Genomic DNA, 18,440 nt, shown 5'->3' on the forward strand with positions numbered 1-18,440 from the left:
AAGTCTTTAAAAAGTTTAACATTTGGTTTTGAACTTTATTTTACCTAAGTAGCCGAGCCGAAACTATTTGTAAAGAAAAGATAAATTAGCTTATCTAAACTATGTTTTAGGTTTGTTCAAAGACAACTTATATAGTTATTATTGTTTATTGTGCAACGCACGACCAAGGCATCACAACACATCCTTAGCCTTTAAATCAGAAGAACACAAGATAAAAACAAAAAAGTATAAATGTTTAATAGCAATGCAATTACGTTATGGTATAGTTAAAAAACAAAACTAACGCTAAAAGTGACACAAAATACTTTTTATTGTTGTATTTTCATTAATGACAACTTAATTTATAAGATAACACAACATTAGAAAAGTATTAAAACATTTAAAAAAACTTTAATTAAACGACCTTTACATTAAAAAATACACTCAGATAAAGCAATTACTAATATAAATAGTTAAAACAAAGATTTAAAAAAAACTAGAATAAATTTAAATTTGGGCTTCCAAAAATGGGTAAAGATCTTGGCTAATAGGTATGTTAATTAGTAAGGAAGCGATAAAAATGGTTTGTTAAACAGTGATGAGGAAGTTGTTTTTAAATCTCTGATCGACTTAAATCCTGGTGAACGGGGAGGTGTCAGACAAAAGACCAGTGGTGAAAAGTGCAGTTGAAATTGAACTGCCCGAAAACCTGGCTTGGAAGACATTTACGAGCACTTTGTCAGTTTTTGCAATTTTTGTTAGAAATTTATACTATCAGTAGAACTTGTTTAAAATTGACTAGGTTCCTTTTAATTAAGTAAATCTACAGATGAAAGCTTATCATTTGTAAACACTGTTCAATAAACTGTTTCCTTTTAATTGCTCTTCAAAAAAAAAGGATAAAATCGTATTATCCAAGTTTAAACTTTTTTTTCAGGTTCCCGAAATCCTGGTGAACGGGGAGGTGTCAGAGAACGTTTCCAGGACTTCGGATCGAGTGTTCGAAGTGGAAGGTGCAGGCGAAGTATCAGCGAGAATTCTGTCCACTGGAGAAAAATACCACTCGGACCTGAGCGAGCCAGTTAAATGCTTGTAAAAAATTTTCAAAGTTTTTTTGAAGCTTTTTTTCTAACTTTCTTTCAAAAATCATAGAAAGCAGCTTTCACCGAAGTTTAAAAAACATTCATGAACAATAAAAGAATACTTACCAAAAACTGTTGTATTAATTATTATATCTAAAAAGCAAATAGATAAAATTAAATATGTCTAAGTAGCGTCAAACAGTTGGTTTTAATATCTGAGTTCATTTTTTGTGCACTTGAGTTTTAATACTTTTGTACCTTTGAGTGCAAAAGCATTTTGAAGAAAAGTTTTTTAGCTTAATTATCTTTAGTTTTTGAAACTCTTACTACTTCGAGCATTTTAAGTACATGAGCAGTTATTTATAATCAAAATTTAGAAGGTTGTTTAAGATTTTTTAAAATATTAATTTAGCTTTTTTGTGAGGTTTTGAGACAAAACACAAAACAAATTCTCAAATTCTGACTAGAAAAAAAAATCGTTTTATGATTAAGCTTTATAAAGTATTTAAACTTTGTGAGTGTAGTTTTAAAACTTGTAAGTAGACATTACAAAAACTTTTAACTTGTTTCAATATAAATACTTAAGTTTGCAAAAAAAAAGTTTCAAATACAAATTTTTACAATATACTGCGTAAAAATTAGCAAACTACTTCCCGTCACGGCAACTTAAACTAAAAAGTTCGTTTCATAATTAGATTACAAATCATTTTATAAAGTATACACAAAAAGTTTATATCGGATAAATATGTTTCAAATGTTTTTTATTTTTAATTGTTTTTTTCTCCTTTTGTTTCTGCTAATTACTTTAAGTATCATAACAGTTTAAGTGAAGTTCAAAATTACAACATAAAAAGTAAATTTTCTAAACTTGATGTTTTATGAGAAATTGCTTTCTTTACTAAAAAGACTAATAATTAATTTTAATGTTTTGTCTAAAAATTATGTTAAATAATAAATTTTTAAAAATACAGGTTCACGCGTTTTAATCTAGGTGTGTCGGATTTTTATTGCTAAAGTATATCTTTACACAAATTATTCGATACCTAGTGTTGTTGTTACTCCTATAGTTTTTTCTGAAACAATAGGTCAAACTTTCTATTAAACTAAAAAAACGTTCAAAATATCTTCATTTGAATCAAACTTTACAAAAATACAACAATTTGAACTTTTTTTCTGTCATCACCGTTATAACTTACTTTTATCAAAGTTAACAACAAAGTTTACAAAGTAATTCGTATGACAGTTCAGTAGACTAGTTTTGGTTTAAAACGGTGTTTTACAATTTATTTCTATTAGCAATAGTTTACGTAGAAATTTTATTACTTAAAATAGAAGTTTGTAAAAAAAGTTAAAAAGTTAAAAACATGTACTTGTTTTATACTCTTTTTTCAAGTACTCTTTATGGTCTTCTTAACAGTTTATAATATGTACTATTAAAGGCATTTAAACTGTTACGATTTTAGTTTAGTATTAAAAAGTAATTATTTAACAGTTTGGTTTTAATAGAGTATTCTAAGTGAAAATTAAAAAATGTATTTTTATTAAATTATGTTTAATAAAAGTCTAGTTTTAGAAGTATACAATTTAAAATATATTTAAAATCAAATAGTCTTTAAATAAATAGTTGTTTGTTAGCGAAACTTATAAATTAAAAAAATACAAAAGTAGATAAATTTGAGTTGGGGTTAAACTATGTAAGACAGAGGTTCCCAACCAGGGGTGCTCGCACCCTTTGGGGGTGCAAGTCAGCATTCCAGGGGGTGCGAGATGGCTTTTCATTTTTGTATGATAAATAAGGAGATTTTCACTCTCTAATAAAGTTTACAAAGTTAAAAAGTACATTTTGTTATAAAAAGAAGTTGGCGCTAATTTTCTGAATAAATTAATTTTGGTTGTAAATCATAGAGCAAGAGCGCTTTTCTAGAAGTAAATTCATTTTATTAATTTCATAAAATAGCTGTTAGTTTAGAATTAACATTTCATTAAAGCTTTCTTAGAGTTTTACACCTGTGAATTTTAATCATCTACTCTTTAAATATTTTATTTTCTTAACTGGCCATTAGTTGTTTAAAACAGTTTATGAGCTAGCATCTATTTTGTTGAAATACTTAAATAAAAATTAGTATCTTAAGCAGGTTTTTTATTAGCTGTTAAGAACAGGTTCTGTTAAATCTATTATATTTATAATGTAATCTTCTATTCAAGTAACTTCTAATAATTCTAAGTATTTTTTAAAACAGTTACTTCGAACTTATTTTACTTAATGAATTAATTTCAATTATATTACTTATAAAAAGATCTTTTTATAGCTAATTACAAAAGTTTTAATTTAGGGAATTTTGTTGACCAAAATAGATGCTACACCACTGTTGTAAGCATACAAACTTTATTTTTGTATATGCTTTTATACATATCTTTTTCAATTTAAGACTTTTAAATCTTTTACCTTTAAAAAATCTTAACTAAAACCCTTATTATTTTGAAACCTCCTAGCTGCCAATAGTTTTGAAAATAAAACATCACATAAGCTTAACTTAAAACAGATGATTTTTATTTTTTAAGTACACATATTCATAACAAAATGTATAAAAAGTTTATTTTTAATTTTAAGCCTAATATTTATTAATTTCTAGTGCTTTTTCCTCACTTCTAATATCTTTTTAAATCTTAAAAAACTAAATGAAAAAGACATCGGCTGAAGCATTGTTTTTGTATAAATTAAAAATAGATATAACTTGTTCGAATATAGTTCATTATATTTCTAAATTTCCAAGTATTTTGTTTTTGTTAATATAGTACACTATCATAAAAATTAAAATACAAATTATTAATTATTAAAAGCAATAATTTTATAATCAAATTATTAATAAATAATAATAGCATATAGTGTTAGGGGCAGACATGTTAAAAAGCTCTGCTTTGTTTACTCAAGCGTGAAAATATTAACTTAAAACAAACCAAAAATAAAACACTTCATTGCTGAATTACCATAGTAACTGTTAGCATTTTAACATCTCTGGTTAGGGGTGCAAGATCAAATTAAGAGATATTAGGGGTGCGGGGCATCAAAAAGGTTGGGAACCACTGATGTAAGAGATATCACATAGAACAAACAGCTTTCGACGATATTTTATGTAAAAAAAAAGTCAGAAAATTTTAGCATGATGATTTTTTCTTTTCAAAAAGACAAAAAAATAAGCTAAGTATATGTATATGTTCTCATTACGTAAAATGTTTAAGTATATTACAATGGCCTGAAAAAAAACGTCCTCGGGTGGGCTCGAACCACCAACCTTTCGATTAACAGTCGAACGCGCTAACCGATTGCGCCACGAAGACTTGCTATTATATGACTTATTAAGTTTATAAACTTAAAAACCTGACAGGTAATGTTACCACTCACTGTGTTTACTAAAGTTAGTTCATGTTAAGTAATACTAATTGGAAACATTAGGAATTTTCTTTACGTTTAAATTATTTGAATTTGTTTTTTATGTACTTTACAAATAGTAAAAAAGTTTAAGTTTTAAATTAAACTTTTTGTGCATGTTTACTTATTTAGTAAAAACAAAAAAAAAACACAAAATTGACTTACCAACTTTAATACTTTATTTAGTTAAACTAAAATAACAAAAATTTATGAGTTAAAATTCAATAGTTTAGTTTCATACAATTATATTGATTCCAACTTCTAACAAGCACAAAACGTTTAATCACAACTAAAAAACTATTTTAGTCTAAATTGTAACATATTTTTTTATGAATAAAATTAATTTTATTACTTTGCTTTTGTACAACTTTTCACAGTTCAATAGTCAATTTTTGCTAAGTAACTAATTCAAAAGCTGAACATACTTCTAATTAGTATAACTTGCTACTAAATGACGTAGCAATTTCTAATTAAGTTTTCATTAATGTCAGTTTTCAGCAATTTTGTTTGGTGCTAAACAAAAATATTTAAAAAACTTTCAAAATTATTGACTAAAATATAAGATTTTCAATAAAAAAAAGTAACGAAAAACTATTTATAATAGAACTGTACTTTAAACTGATTATTTCAATACACAAAAGTTCAAAATTCTCCCCGTCGGGGAATCGAACCCCGGTCGCCCGCGTGACAGGCGGGAATACTCACCACTATACTAACGAGGATGGAAATGTGGCCAGTACGGGGATCGAACCCGCGACATTCGCGTTATTAGCACGACGCTCTAACCAACTGAGCTAACCGGCCACACATTTGATTCGACCTTACGCAGTTAATAAATCACAAAATAAACTTACTACATTTTCACTTTTCACAACCTGAAATAGCTTTACATTTTCTAATGCTTTATAATTTTTTTCTTCTACTAGTTTAGAACTAAAGCTAGATATTTTTTTATATTTTAGGTTTTAAGTTAGAACAAGTTCTACTAATTGTTTTTTATCATAAACTAAAAATAACTTCTTTATCAAAACTCTGTGGTTATGTTTAAACTATGATATGGTTCAACTTTAACTATAAAAAATTATAAACATTTATTCTAGTACTTGTAAAGTATTATAAAACTTAATTTGATAGTTGTATTTGATTAGTTAGTGACATCTACTATACAATTACAGTTACATAATTTGTTTATGTACCATGACTGTTCTAGACAGAAATTATCTAATCAAAGAATGCTTGTACTTTAGTAATTATATTGTGTAATCATTTTAGTAGGAGGTTTGATCTATTACATAAATTTTATTAAAAAGTATGTTTGATTGTAGTTATGAGGTATGAGAGTAGTAGCATTTTGAATTTAGGTGACTTTTGACTTTTTTATATACTTTAGTTTAAGTGTTTCTTTTTCAAACACTGGTTTTAACAGCTTCCTTAAGTGTTACAAGCATGTACTTTCTTAATAAATTAGACTAAATGTACTTTTTCTTATTTTCTGAGTATCATCAAATATAGTTTTCATTTTTGCTGTACACAACAACTTTTAATAATTAACTAAATATTTTTACTTGCATTAATTTTTTTCATTCTTCCTTGTAGACCTGGGGTTCTTAAAGTTTTTAACCACTACAGGTGTTTTTAGCCTACTAAAAGTTAAAGTCTGAGGATTTCCTACACCGGGAATCGTACCCGGGCCGCCTGGGAGAAAGCCAGGAATCCTAACCACTAGACCATGTAGGACTATGAAGGGTGAGCTTTTATAGCGATTATATAAAACTTTTTGGTTCAATGATAAAAGAAATGTAGATAACTGCTTGTTTTATATTTGTTTGACTAACTCATAAAATAAATACCTACACATATTTATTTAAAACATATTTTAAAAGAGTATTCCTGCTCATTTTTTAACTAGCTAAAAAAATAAATTACTATTCAATTAAACGAAGAAAAACAAATATATGTTTATAAAAAACATTTTTTTTTCAATTAACAACAAAAAACTAAACTAATCTTATGTATTTAATATAAAAATCCTAAATGACACGTCGTTATACTCACAAGGTATTTAACAAATTATTAAAATTCTATTTATACAATCTTATTTTGAAAAGATTAAGAACTTAATTTAAATTTTCTCTAAAGTTAATGACTTTTTTGTTCTTGTTATTTGCACAAAACTTTCTGAAAACGTGGCATTTTGTTGCTGATGGCAATTCGCATGTCTGCCTGTGCATTCAAGCCGTTTCTTGATTTAGTTTTTATTGACAAAAGAGTACTAAATCCAGACTCACACAAGTGAGTCGTTGCGAATGGAATAAGAGTACTTAGTGCTTTTTCACCAAGTTTTGGAAACATATTCATTGAACAACACCAATATTGTTCAAGAGTTTTGCTTTCAAACTGCATTTTGAGAAAACGGCTCATGATCTATAAAAGTAGTTTCACTAAAGCTAAAAACAAGTTTTCTTAAATCGTATAACATACAGTAATTGCTGTGAACTTTACAATTTGTTGTGTACAGCAAAAATGAAAACTATATTTGATGATACTCAGAAAATAAGAAAAAGTACATTTAGTCTAATTTATTAAGAAAGTACATGCTTGTAACACTTAAGGAAGCTGTTAAAACCAGTGTTTGAAAAAGAAACACTTAAACTAAAGTATATAAAAAAGTCAAAAGTCACCTAAATTCAAAATGCTACTACTCTCATACCTCATAACTACAATCAAACATACTTTTTAATAAAATTTATGTAATAGATCAAACCTCCTACTAAAATGATTACACAATATAATTACTAAAGTACAAGCATTCTTTGATTAGATAATTTCTGTCTAGAACAGTCATGGTACATAAACAAATTATGTAACTGTAATTGTATAGTAGATGTCACTAACTAATCAAATACAACTATCAAATTAAGTTTTATAATACTTTACAAGTACTAGAATAAATGTTTATAATTTTTTATAGTTAAAGTTGAACCATATCATAGTTTAAACATAACCACAGAGTTTTGATAAAGAAGTTATTTTTAGTTTATGATAAAAAACAATTAGTAGAACTTGTTCTAACTTAAAACCTAAAATATAAAAAAATATCTAGCTTTAGTTCTAAACTAGTAGAAGAAAAAAATTATAAAGCATTAGAAAATGTAAAGCTATTTCAGGTTGTGAAAAGTGAAAATGTAGTAAGTTTATTTTGTGATTTATTAACTGCGTAAGGTCGAATCAAATGTGTGGCCGGTTAGCTCAGTTGGTTAGAGCGTCGTGCTAATAACGCGAATGTCGCGGGTTCGATCCCCGTACTGGCCACATTTCCATCCTCGTTAGTATAGTGGTGAGTATTCCCGCCTGTCACGCGGGCGACCGGGGTTCGATTCCCCGACGGGGAGAATTTTGAACTTTTGTGTATTGAAATAATCAGTTTAAAGTACAGTTCTATTATAAATAGTTTTTCGTTACTTTTTTTTATTGAAAATCTTATATTTTAGTCAATAATTTTGAAAGTTTTTTAAATATTTTTGTTTAGCACCAAACAAAATTGCTGAAAACTGACATTAATGAAAACTTAATTAGAAATTGCTACGTCATTTAGTAGCAAGTTATACTAATTAGAAGTATGTTCAGCTTTTGAATTAGTTACTTAGCAAAAATTGACTATTGAACTGTGAAAAGTTGTACAAAAGCAAAGTAATAAAATTAATTTTATTCATAAAAAAATATGTTACAATTTAGACTAAAATAGTTTTTTAGTTGTGATTAAACGTTTTGTGCTTGTTAGAAGTTGGAATCAATATAATTGTATGAAACTAAACTATTGAATTTTAACTCATAAATTTTTGTTATTTTAGTTTAACTAAATAAAGTATTAAAGTTGGTAAGTCAATTTTGTGTTTTTTTTTTGTTTTTACTAAATAAGTAAACATGCACAAAAAGTTTAATTTAAAACTTAAACTTTTTTACTATTTGTAAAGTACATAAAAAACAAATTCAAATAATTTAAACGTAAAGAAAATTCCTAATGTTTCCAATTAGTATTACTTAACATGAACTAACTTTAGTAAACACAGTGAGTGGTAACATTACCTGTCAGGTTTTTAAGTTTATAAACTTAATAAGTCATATAATAGCAAGTCTTCGTGGCGCAATCGGTTAGCGCGTTCGACTGTTAATCGAAAGGTTGGTGGTTCGAGCCCACCCGAGGACGTATTTTTTCAGGCCATTGTAATATACTTAAACATTTTACGTAATGAGAACATATACATATACTTAGCTTATTTTTTTGTCTTTTTGAAAAGAAAAAATCATCATGCTAAAATTTTCTGACTTTTTTTTTACATAAAATATCGTCGAAAGCTGTTTGTTCTATGTGATATCTCTTACATAGTTTAACCCCAACTCAAATTTATCTACTTTTGTATTTTTTTAATTTATAAGTTTCGCTAACAAACAACTATTTATTTAAAGACTATTTGATTTTAAATATATTTTAAATTGTATACTTCTAAAACTAGACTTTTATTAAACACAATTTAATAAAAATACATTTTTTAATTTTCACTTAGAATACTCTATTAAAACCAAACTGTTAAATAATTACTTTTTAATACTAAACTAAAATCGTAACAGTTTAAATGCCTTTAATAGTACATATTATAAACTGTTAAGAAGACCATAAAGAGTACTTGAAAAAAGAGTATAAAACAAGTACATGTTTTTAACTTTTTAACTTTTTTTACAAACTTCTATTTTAAGTAATAAAATTTCTACGTAAACTATTGCTAATAGGAATAAATTGTAAAACACCGTTTTAAATCAAAACTAGTCTACTGAACTGTCATACGAATTACTTTGTAAACTTTGTTGTTAACTTTGATAAAAGTAAGTTATAACGGTGATGACAGAAAAAAAGTTCAAATTGTTGTATTTTTGTAAAGTTTGATTCAAATGAAGATATTTTGAACGTTTTTTTAGTTTAATAGAAAGTTTGACCTATTGTTTCAGAAAAAACTATAGGAGTAACAACAACACTAGGTATCGAATAATTTGTGTAAAGATATACTTTAGTAATAAAAATCCGACACACCTAGATTAAAACGCGTGAACCTGTATTTTTAAAAATTTATTATTTAACTTAATTTTTAGACAAAACATTAAAATTAATTATTAGTCTTTTTAGTAAAGAAAGCAATTTCTCATAAAACATCAAGTTTAGAAAATTTACTTTTTATGTTGTAATTTTGAACTTCACTTAAACTGTTATGATACTTAAAGTAATTAGCAGAAACAAAAGGAGAAAAAAACAATTAAAAATAAAAAACATTTGAAACATATTTATCCGATATAAACTTTTTGTGTATACTTTATAAAATGATTTGTAATCTAATTATGAAATGAACTTTTTAGTTTAAGTTGCCTTGACGGGAAGTAGTTTGCCAATTTTTACGAAGTTTATTGTAAAAATTTGTATTTGAAACTCTACTTTTTGCAAACTTAAGTATTTATATTGAAACAAGTTAAAAGTTTTTGTAATGTCTACTTACAAGTTTTAAAACTACACTCACAAAGTTTAAATACTTTATAAAGCTTAATAATAAAACGATGTTTTTTTCTAGTCAGAATTTGAGAATTTGTTTTGTGTTTTGTCTCAAAACCTCACAAAAAAGCTAAATTAATATAAAAAAACAAACAAACAAACAACCTTCAAGCTTTTGATTATAAATAACTGCTCATGTACTTAAAATGCTCGTAATAGTAATAGTTTCAAAAACTAAAAATAATTAAGCTAAAAAACTTTTCTTCAAAATGCTTTTGCACTCAAGTGTACTTAAGTATTAAAAACTCAAGTGCACAAAAAATGAACTCAAATATTAAAACCAACTGTTTGACGCTACTTAGACATATTTAATTTCATGTATTTGCTTTTTAGACATAATAATTAATACAACAGTTTTTGGTAAATATTCTTTTATTGTTCATGAATGTTTTTAAACTTCGATGAAAGCTGTTTTCTATGGTTTTTTGAAAGAAAGTTAGAAAAAAAACTTCAAAAAAGCTTTCAAAATTTTTTACAAGCATTTGACTGGCTCGCTCAGTTCCGAGTGGTATTTTTCTTCAGTGGACAGAATTCTCGTTGATACTTCGCCTTCACCAGTTCTGAAACCGGTTCTGAGAGGCAGAACCTAAGACAAATAATATATCGTATTCATTCTTTTAGAAAAAAATAAAATTTGTTGTTTTCAGTTAAAGATCTTTACGCAAGTAAAACAACTTATAAACTAAAAAAACTGAGATTTGATTATTAAAATTTCGAATTAAATATGTCACAGAATCGCTAGTATTTCATTAGTTTAAAATCAATTTTTCTTCGCTGTTAATGAAACTCTGACAATTTGAGTTAAATTCAAAAACTGAAAACAGAAAGAAAGTATCAACACAGTTTTGCTCATAAACATTTTAAATATAACAAGTGATAAAATTGTTTGTGTTATATCAAACTATAAACTGCTTACCTTCGATATTGGTGAAGCTGTGACTCGCTCCATCACTGACGCAGGTGTAATTGTCGTTCATCTGCGTTATGCTGGGGTCCACCTGTGTTTATAGTTTTCATTTGCTTTGTTTTCACTGTGATCTAATCGGCTGACAACGTTCAAAGACAAAATGAATTTTGTCAACAGTTCTAATAGCGTGTACGTGTTTTGTGGCGTTTTAACTGTAGTACTGTACACATGTGCTTAAGGATCTAAATTTAGGCAATTTCTTTTAATAAAACAACCGCCGCGTTAACATATTTAAAAAGTTTATGTCCAATTTGTATTAAAAATTGATAGGCTAACAGCGTTAATAGGACATATCGAGTTTACTGAGTAACAGTAATGAAACACATAAAACAGTTTAGTATTATTTCAAATACAACACTGTACCTACAGTTTACACCTATAGCTCGTTGCGCACATGCTCTCAGTTTAGGTTATTTTTAGAAGTCTAGCAACTGCCACGTAACAGATTAAAAAACATTAACAAAATTTCAATTTCTAACAATTTCTAACCGAGCATATTTTGGAATTTCTAATTACACACTTTTACTATTTATCAAAAACTGTAGACTTTGAAAACTACATAACCGTAGAACTGTAAAGTAGGGTGCATTTGTTGAACCGACCTTATAGTCAAGCTTAGTTAAATTCTTTTTTTTGCGTGGCAAATCAACATAAAAAGACAACTAAAAAAACTAGATTTCTAGCTTATAGCCAGTGAGAGCAAAAACTTTTGATTTTTCTAACGGTTCATGACAAATTTAACAAGGGGGTATTTTATTATTATTTAGCTTTATTTGTAGAATTTTATTAAAGCAATCAACTTTTTTTTTGCGTGGCAAATAAACATAAAAAGACAACTAAAAAAACTAGTTTTCTAGATTATAGCCAGTGAGAGCAAAAACTTTTGATTTTTATAACGGTTCATAACAAATTTAACAAGGGGGTATTTTATTATTATTTAGCTTTATTTGTAGAATTTTATTACAGCAGTCAATTTTTTTTTTACAGTCTATTCAAATAAGGATTTCATTTTTAAAGATGTGACAGGAATAATCAACAATTACATACTAACCACTTTCAAGGTGCTTGTTAGGACCTGCTTGGTCTTTTTGTACTTGTTGACAACTTTGAAGTAGTGGTGGTAGCCCTCGACACTTTTACCGTTCAGCAGCCACTCGACATTTTTCCTGCTGCCCGTGGAGAATTGGCACTTGAAAGTCATTTTTGCCAGGCCCAGCCTTTTCGCGGACTTCAGTTTGGTCACTTCTCCGTCTGTTAAGAAATTTATTTTATTAATATTTTTCTTCTTCTGCAAAGACATTATTCCGAGCATATAAAATATTTTACTAAAACCTTATCATGTGTTTGTGAGCAACCTAAATTTCGAAAGATTAAATTTTAAAAATAAATTGTATATAAATTCAGCTCTTTTTTGGTAAAAAGCTTATTTGCTACTATTCTTTTAAAAATAACCAGTCTAAATGAGAAATAAATGTACATTTTATCAATTTAACAACTTTTTTATATACTTAATAACAAACAAGAACCTTCATTAGCATTTGCTAGCAGCAGACAAGCGAAAAGTATCAAAACTTTATTCAACATGGTCAGCAAAATCTTCAAAAATAAATCATTAAATTATATGCTACTTATATACTAGTAAAGACAACGATTGGTATCTATTTGCTGACAATGACAAATTTGTGTTTTAAAACAAAGCTTTGTTGTCTACTTTTGCGCAGATTATCTAACATTGCATAGATTATCTAACATATATTATTATCATCTGACATTGCATAACATTATGCAATATCTTATGTGCACTACTCAGTGTATTAGTATTCAGCACTTTAAGCGAATTATATTGTCTTAATACAACAAATATAATTATTGAATTCAAAAAAACATTAGAACTATTGATTTTTTCTAAAAGCAATAGTTATCTATAACATTGTTTAACATTAGCACACAATGTATTTTCAATAAAACGCTGTTGGGTGTATCTAGAAATTAAAAATAGGACATAATTTTAATACTTTTTATCAACATACTGTTATTAAAGCTTATTTTTACGTTTTAATTCAATTTTAATGAGTTTTTGTTTGTTAATAGTTGTAAATTCATTATCATACTTGTTGTTGTGTTTAAATCAAAAAGCTTTACACACTACGATAAAAACACTTTATTTTCATTAATTTTCACCTGGATAAGATAAAAAAATTGAATAACAATAACTCAATTTTAACATTAAATAACTTAAGCAAGTTATTTTTTATGTATTTAAAAAAAAACAAGTTAATGTAAACGCTAAAAAAATCTTCTAACACATTAAATTCCTGAATATTACTTAGCTAAAGCTAAGTTAAGTAAACACAGTAAGTATTATTAAATCTGTCCTGTATTTAAGTTTATAAACTAAATGAGTAAAAGTTCCTTGTGAGTGCCTACTATTTAAAAATTTATTATTAAACATAGTTTTCAGACAAAAAAAGTAAAAAATTAACTATTAATACTTTAAGTTTAATAGAAAGCAATTGCTCATAAAATATCCAGTTTAGAAAAGTTATTGTTTTCTGTTGTCAAGTATTTTAGTTTTAAAATTTTTCCATTTTTTTTATTTGTTTTCCGGTAAAGAAACATCTATTAAATGCTTCTTTGCTTTTGACCATTCATTATGTTGCATACTTTCTGAAACTAGACTTTTATGAAATATTTTCCCGTGATTGTGGTACACAAAAATGTATGTAATTTGTTTTTGAAAAGAAAAAAAAAACATTTTTAACTTTAGCTTAAGTTTGCATGAAAAACAAAAACAATACAGAGTTTTTTAAAGCAATGTGTTGCTAAATTTAAACTTTCTAACGTATTTCTATATTTTAATTATATACTTTGTTTCGTTTTTAACTTTTTACATTGAAGGGTCTGTAAAACTTCAAAAAACAAGATTTTTTACCCATTCAATAAATATTAGGAATGTTGAATTAAAAATAACAAACATGTTACATTTGTAAAAAAAATTGTTAAAGTTAAAAAAAAACCTGCTGTTTACTTAAAGTCATTGAAATACTCAAAACAGTAAAATAATGTTAAGGTTAAATTGAATTATGTAATAAAACTTTAAACTATGCACTTAAGTATTTTTCAGTCTAGTTTTTTGTGAAACGTCAAGAAACAATAAACTGTTTAATTTTGAAGTATCAAATGCTGAACAAGAATTTATTGAGTTTTGTAGTCGATGACAGTTCGCTTAATCAAATTTTTGAAACAAATTTATATGTTATTTTTGTTGAACTGAGTTAATATTTTATGAACGTTTAACTTTTTTATGTAAATGAATAGTAATAAAATTTTACAATATTCAATGGTGTCTGATAACTTTAATTGTTTAGAAATAACTTGATAATTATTAGTATGCAAAACAAGCGTGAGCTGATGTTTGAAAGAGATTAAGATTATATACCAGACTAGAAAAGGGTTCGAATGTATCTAGCTAATGCTAACACACATGCATTTTTAATTAAAAAATTAGTGAACATTAAAACCCATATAGTTAATGAAATTACGTTTTAAAAAGTGCAAATATCATAAAAGTTTTGTAAGTAAAAATAGCATAACCTTCTACTTTATTTGTCAAAATTAATGTGATTTTGTAGACTTTTTTAATCAAAAATATAGCTTCAACTGGTTCATACTTCTAAGTAAGACGTTTAGAAAAAGTTTGTGTTGGACCGAGAGAACTACTTAAAACTACTAACTTAAAAGAAGCAGTTTTATATTATAGAACACTCGGGTACAAATTTACCACATTAGAATACGACGACTTTCTTTAAGCGAGTATCCATTGTACTGTTGGAACAAACTCATTTGAAAAAACTTTAGCAGCAGCTGAAAAAACAAGTTTTAAACCCATAAAAACTACCCCTATGCACCTGTAGTTGAAAGGTACCTGATTGGATTGACAATTGACAAGAAAAAAGCTTTTTGGTACAACGACAAAGACTGTAAAAACTACGGAATCTTAAATATTTTTGGCGTTGGCAAATAATTTCTCACCAAAAACAAAGATTGCATGGACGCCGTTTTCAAAGTCAATTCTTAAGAATCGAGTTTTGAGCTGGAAAAAGCTTACAGCAAACAATCTTAAAAGTTTATCTGCTCAACACCCGATGTGATAGAAACAATCGCAACTAGCAACCTCGCCAGCACAACTAAAAAAATCAGCGAAACTACTGCTGATGCAATGCTAAATTCCACACCCGCTGCTTTTGAGGGTCAGGACAGCAGTTTCTTATCGTTTTCCTGAAAACTGAGCCCAGCATTTTCATATTCCGTGTCAGCTGCCTCTTGAGTCGATTTAATCTTCCTCATAGTTGTGCTTGTCAAGTTTTTGAAAAATTCCCCTAAAAAGAAACAACCAATTCAGGCTGACGAGTATTTTGTTAAAGGTGAAACCCAGGGAGGAAGTTAAACTGAGCGGTGCCCTAACTACCTGTGCATTATGACGTCATAAACGAAAACTACTATGAAGTTGCAGACGAGGCTCATGAAACAGTTAGTGACCTTAAATTTTAACAATTAACCTTTGTTAAAGTTTTTTATTTTGTTTTTACATCATTGTTTATTCTCATAAAACAAATAACTTTTGTTTAAGCTGTTTTCAATGCAGTTTTTTTTTAAGATTGCTGAAAACTCAAAGTAATTTTTTTTTTAAAGGACTTAATATTTAGTAAAATACTTCGTTTATACTGTTGTAAGTTTTATAAAATAGCTGCTATATTTTTCTAATTGCTTAAAAAAAGATTTATAAAACTTTTATTTTACTTCGTTTTTATTAAGTTTAAAATCTTTAATTTTTTTTAATTGTATAAAAGTCTTTAAAACTACTTTATTTAATGTGCTACTTTTATCAATGTAAAAACTTTTAATACACTCAATAAAAATTTGAAATTTAAACTACAACTTGTGTAGTTTTTAATTAAGTATTTATTTATTTTTTAATGAAATATAAATAAATTGAATTTATAAAGTTGTTAAACTGAGTTTAAAAATTATTAGATATGTGTTTTTTCTGAAATGCTTATGGTAGAATTTTTAAATGAAAATAAAAAATGAATAAGGTTGAAATTCAGTTTCTTTAGAACCAGTTTAATACTGTTTAAGCCATTAAAGAGAAGTTACTTGAAAGAAACAGAACAAAAAAAAAAAAACAGTAGAAATAAAGCTCATCTAAGAACCTGTACAGTAGTTAATATTCTATCTTGTAATAAAATATACAAAAAGCAATATAGATTGTTTGGTGTAAGCTTTTTTTTAGCACTTTACTGTGTATTGTTTAAAATTAAATCATTACTTTTGTTTTTGTGTAAAAAACAATAGATTAGTAATCGTAAAATAATTTTTGAAACAAAAGCAACAGTTTTTTCTTAGTATTACTTCTGTTGCTTTTCCTTTGAAAAAAACATACTAGAAAAATTTATTATTAATCATTTATTGATAAAGTTACAAAAACGAAACTGAATATTTAACATTTCCTTTAACCTTAACTTTCATTTTTGAAGTACTATCTATTTTCTCTAGTTTTTACTTTTAATGTCTACTACCAAGTACCAATAGTCATGTTTAGACTTATTTACAATAAAAAAAACTAGCTAATGCTAATGATAGCTACGAGATTTCGTGTGTATTATTCAGTGTTAGGAAGATTTTTTTAATCGTTTTCTTTTTTAATTTTAAACAGGGTTAAATTTAAAAAAAAAGTTTTATATACCTTATTTACTTATTAGCAAAGGAAAGGTTTAAATAGAGTGTTTTACAAAATCTGTTAGGTTCGCAACTGACAGTCTGAATATTTGATAAATGCACTTTTACAAACTTTTAAATTTACTGTTAATATATTACTATGTTACAGAAATCGACTTTTGTGAAAGTATAGTCGAACTTATTTAATCATAGAAAACACTTACATAGAAAATTTTGTTATTCAGCATCATTTAAAATAAAAATGCTATAAATAATACTAAATTTAGTTTAGCTTATTTACAGCTAAAAGTAAGTACGCTTTTTATAAGTCTAAACTTTAATGCACATTAAGTGTTTAACTAAATGAAAACCTATCACCTTTTTTTAAGCCATTTTTGATTTTAAAAGAAGTTAATAGACATGATTTCTTATTTATTTACAATCGTTAATAAGCTTTTAAGTTACTTTTCATTTAACTCAGTACAGTTACAAACATAGTCTAGTGTAACTAGGTAAATTATAGTAAAGCTTTTTATATAGTTGTTTAATATGTTTTGTAACAATGAAGGTTTTAAAATCAAAAAAAATGCAAAAGTCAACAAAGTTACAAAAACATTTTTTTATTGAAGGTTTAACAATTCATAAAATAAATTTGTTAAAAAAAATACATAAATAATTCTAAACACTTAAAAATACTGACAAAGACTTTAAGAAAAGTAAAAAAAAAGTTTATAGCTCAAGTTTGAAAAAAAAGATTTAAAATTTTTTAATGGTTTAAACATATCTGGATTTGAAATATAGTTTTTTTTGAAGAATTCCAGTATAATGAATGTTAAACTCTATTAGAGATATTCAGTTACAATTAATTTTAGAAATTATTACAAGCATACATGTAATCATTAATTCTCAATTTAGACTAATAAAAACTAGAAATGAACTTAAGAGTTAGTAAACTTAAAACAACATATAAAAATATGTCTAAAATTTGTTGAGAAAAATAAATTGCATCAGATTGAATAATAGTTAAATAGATTAGACTAAAAAAAATTTAGGAACTAAGGCCTGGAAAACTTGTGTATAACTGAGTTTCGACGAAAAATGATCAACTTAGAATAGTTTTAACTATTTTATCCAAGGTCCTTGACTTGTATACACCAACATATAGTAAAAAATTTGATAAAAGTACTGCGAGTCATTATTAATCATATCAAAACAAAATTAATTTAACCGGAAAACAAAACTTTTTCAAGTGCTTGAAAAAAGTCAGCCTTAAAAATTACGACGCTTGCTTTGGATAAAATACAATACAGAAAGTCCTAAAACTTTTAAAGACCAAACAATATGTTTTCAAAAAGTTTTTAAAAATATACTAACGCTTGTTTTTTGTTAAGTTTACAAATAAAAAGTTTTGTAACTCGTTGTTAAAAAAAAAACTCACAAATAATATATGTTTACAAAATTTTACTTTTTAAATGTGACGTCATCAATCGTGTTGTAAACCTCGTCTGGAACTCCGTCGTAAATTCCGTTTGTGACGTCATCAAACGCTGGGGCCGACGGCAGCGGTCCGTCGAAACTTTCTCCATCGCTTTCGTATTCGGGAAAGTCCGGGCTCGGGTCGTAGATCTGGTTGACGGACATTTTTTTTGCGGGAGGTAGGTCGTAAAA

The 18,440-nt window shown here is 26.6% G+C and overlaps 7 non-coding genes across 7 annotated transcripts; 3 read left to right on the forward strand and 4 right to left on the reverse strand.

The window, feature by feature from the left end:
• Window positions 1-4,326: 4,326 nt before the first annotated feature.
• On the reverse strand, window positions 4,327-4,400 carry Trnan-guu (transfer RNA asparagine (anticodon GUU)). The gene has a single exon. It is a non-coding gene; the product is annotated as a tRNA-Asn (tRNA).
• A 741-nt stretch (window positions 4,401-5,141) lies between these two features.
• On the reverse strand, window positions 5,142-5,213 carry Trnad-guc (transfer RNA aspartic acid (anticodon GUC)). The gene has a single exon. It is a non-coding gene; the product is annotated as a tRNA-Asp (tRNA).
• Window positions 5,214-5,221: 8 nt separating this feature from the next.
• On the reverse strand, window positions 5,222-5,295 carry Trnai-aau (transfer RNA isoleucine (anticodon AAU)). Its single transcript has one exon. It is a non-coding gene; the product is annotated as a tRNA-Ile (tRNA).
• An 861-nt stretch (window positions 5,296-6,156) lies between these two features.
• On the reverse strand, window positions 6,157-6,228 carry Trnae-uuc (transfer RNA glutamic acid (anticodon UUC)). The gene has a single exon. It is a non-coding gene; the product is annotated as a tRNA-Glu (tRNA).
• Window positions 6,229-7,729: 1,501 nt separating this feature from the next.
• Window positions 7,730-7,803, forward strand: Trnai-aau (transfer RNA isoleucine (anticodon AAU)). Its single transcript has one exon. It is a non-coding gene; the product is annotated as a tRNA-Ile (tRNA).
• Window positions 7,804-7,811: 8 nt separating this feature from the next.
• On the forward strand, window positions 7,812-7,883 carry Trnad-guc (transfer RNA aspartic acid (anticodon GUC)). Its single transcript has one exon. It is a non-coding gene; the product is annotated as a tRNA-Asp (tRNA).
• A 741-nt stretch (window positions 7,884-8,624) lies between these two features.
• On the forward strand, window positions 8,625-8,698 carry Trnan-guu (transfer RNA asparagine (anticodon GUU)). Its single transcript has one exon. It is a non-coding gene; the product is annotated as a tRNA-Asn (tRNA).
• Window positions 8,699-18,440: the final 9,742 nt, after the last annotated feature.

This window comes from Thalia democratica, chromosome 2, assembly GCF_965202585.1.
Source record: "Thalia democratica chromosome 2, ktThaDemo2.hap1.1, whole genome shotgun sequence".
Classification (NCBI taxonomy): Eukaryota; Metazoa; Chordata; class Thaliacea; order Salpida; family Salpidae; genus Thalia; species Thalia democratica.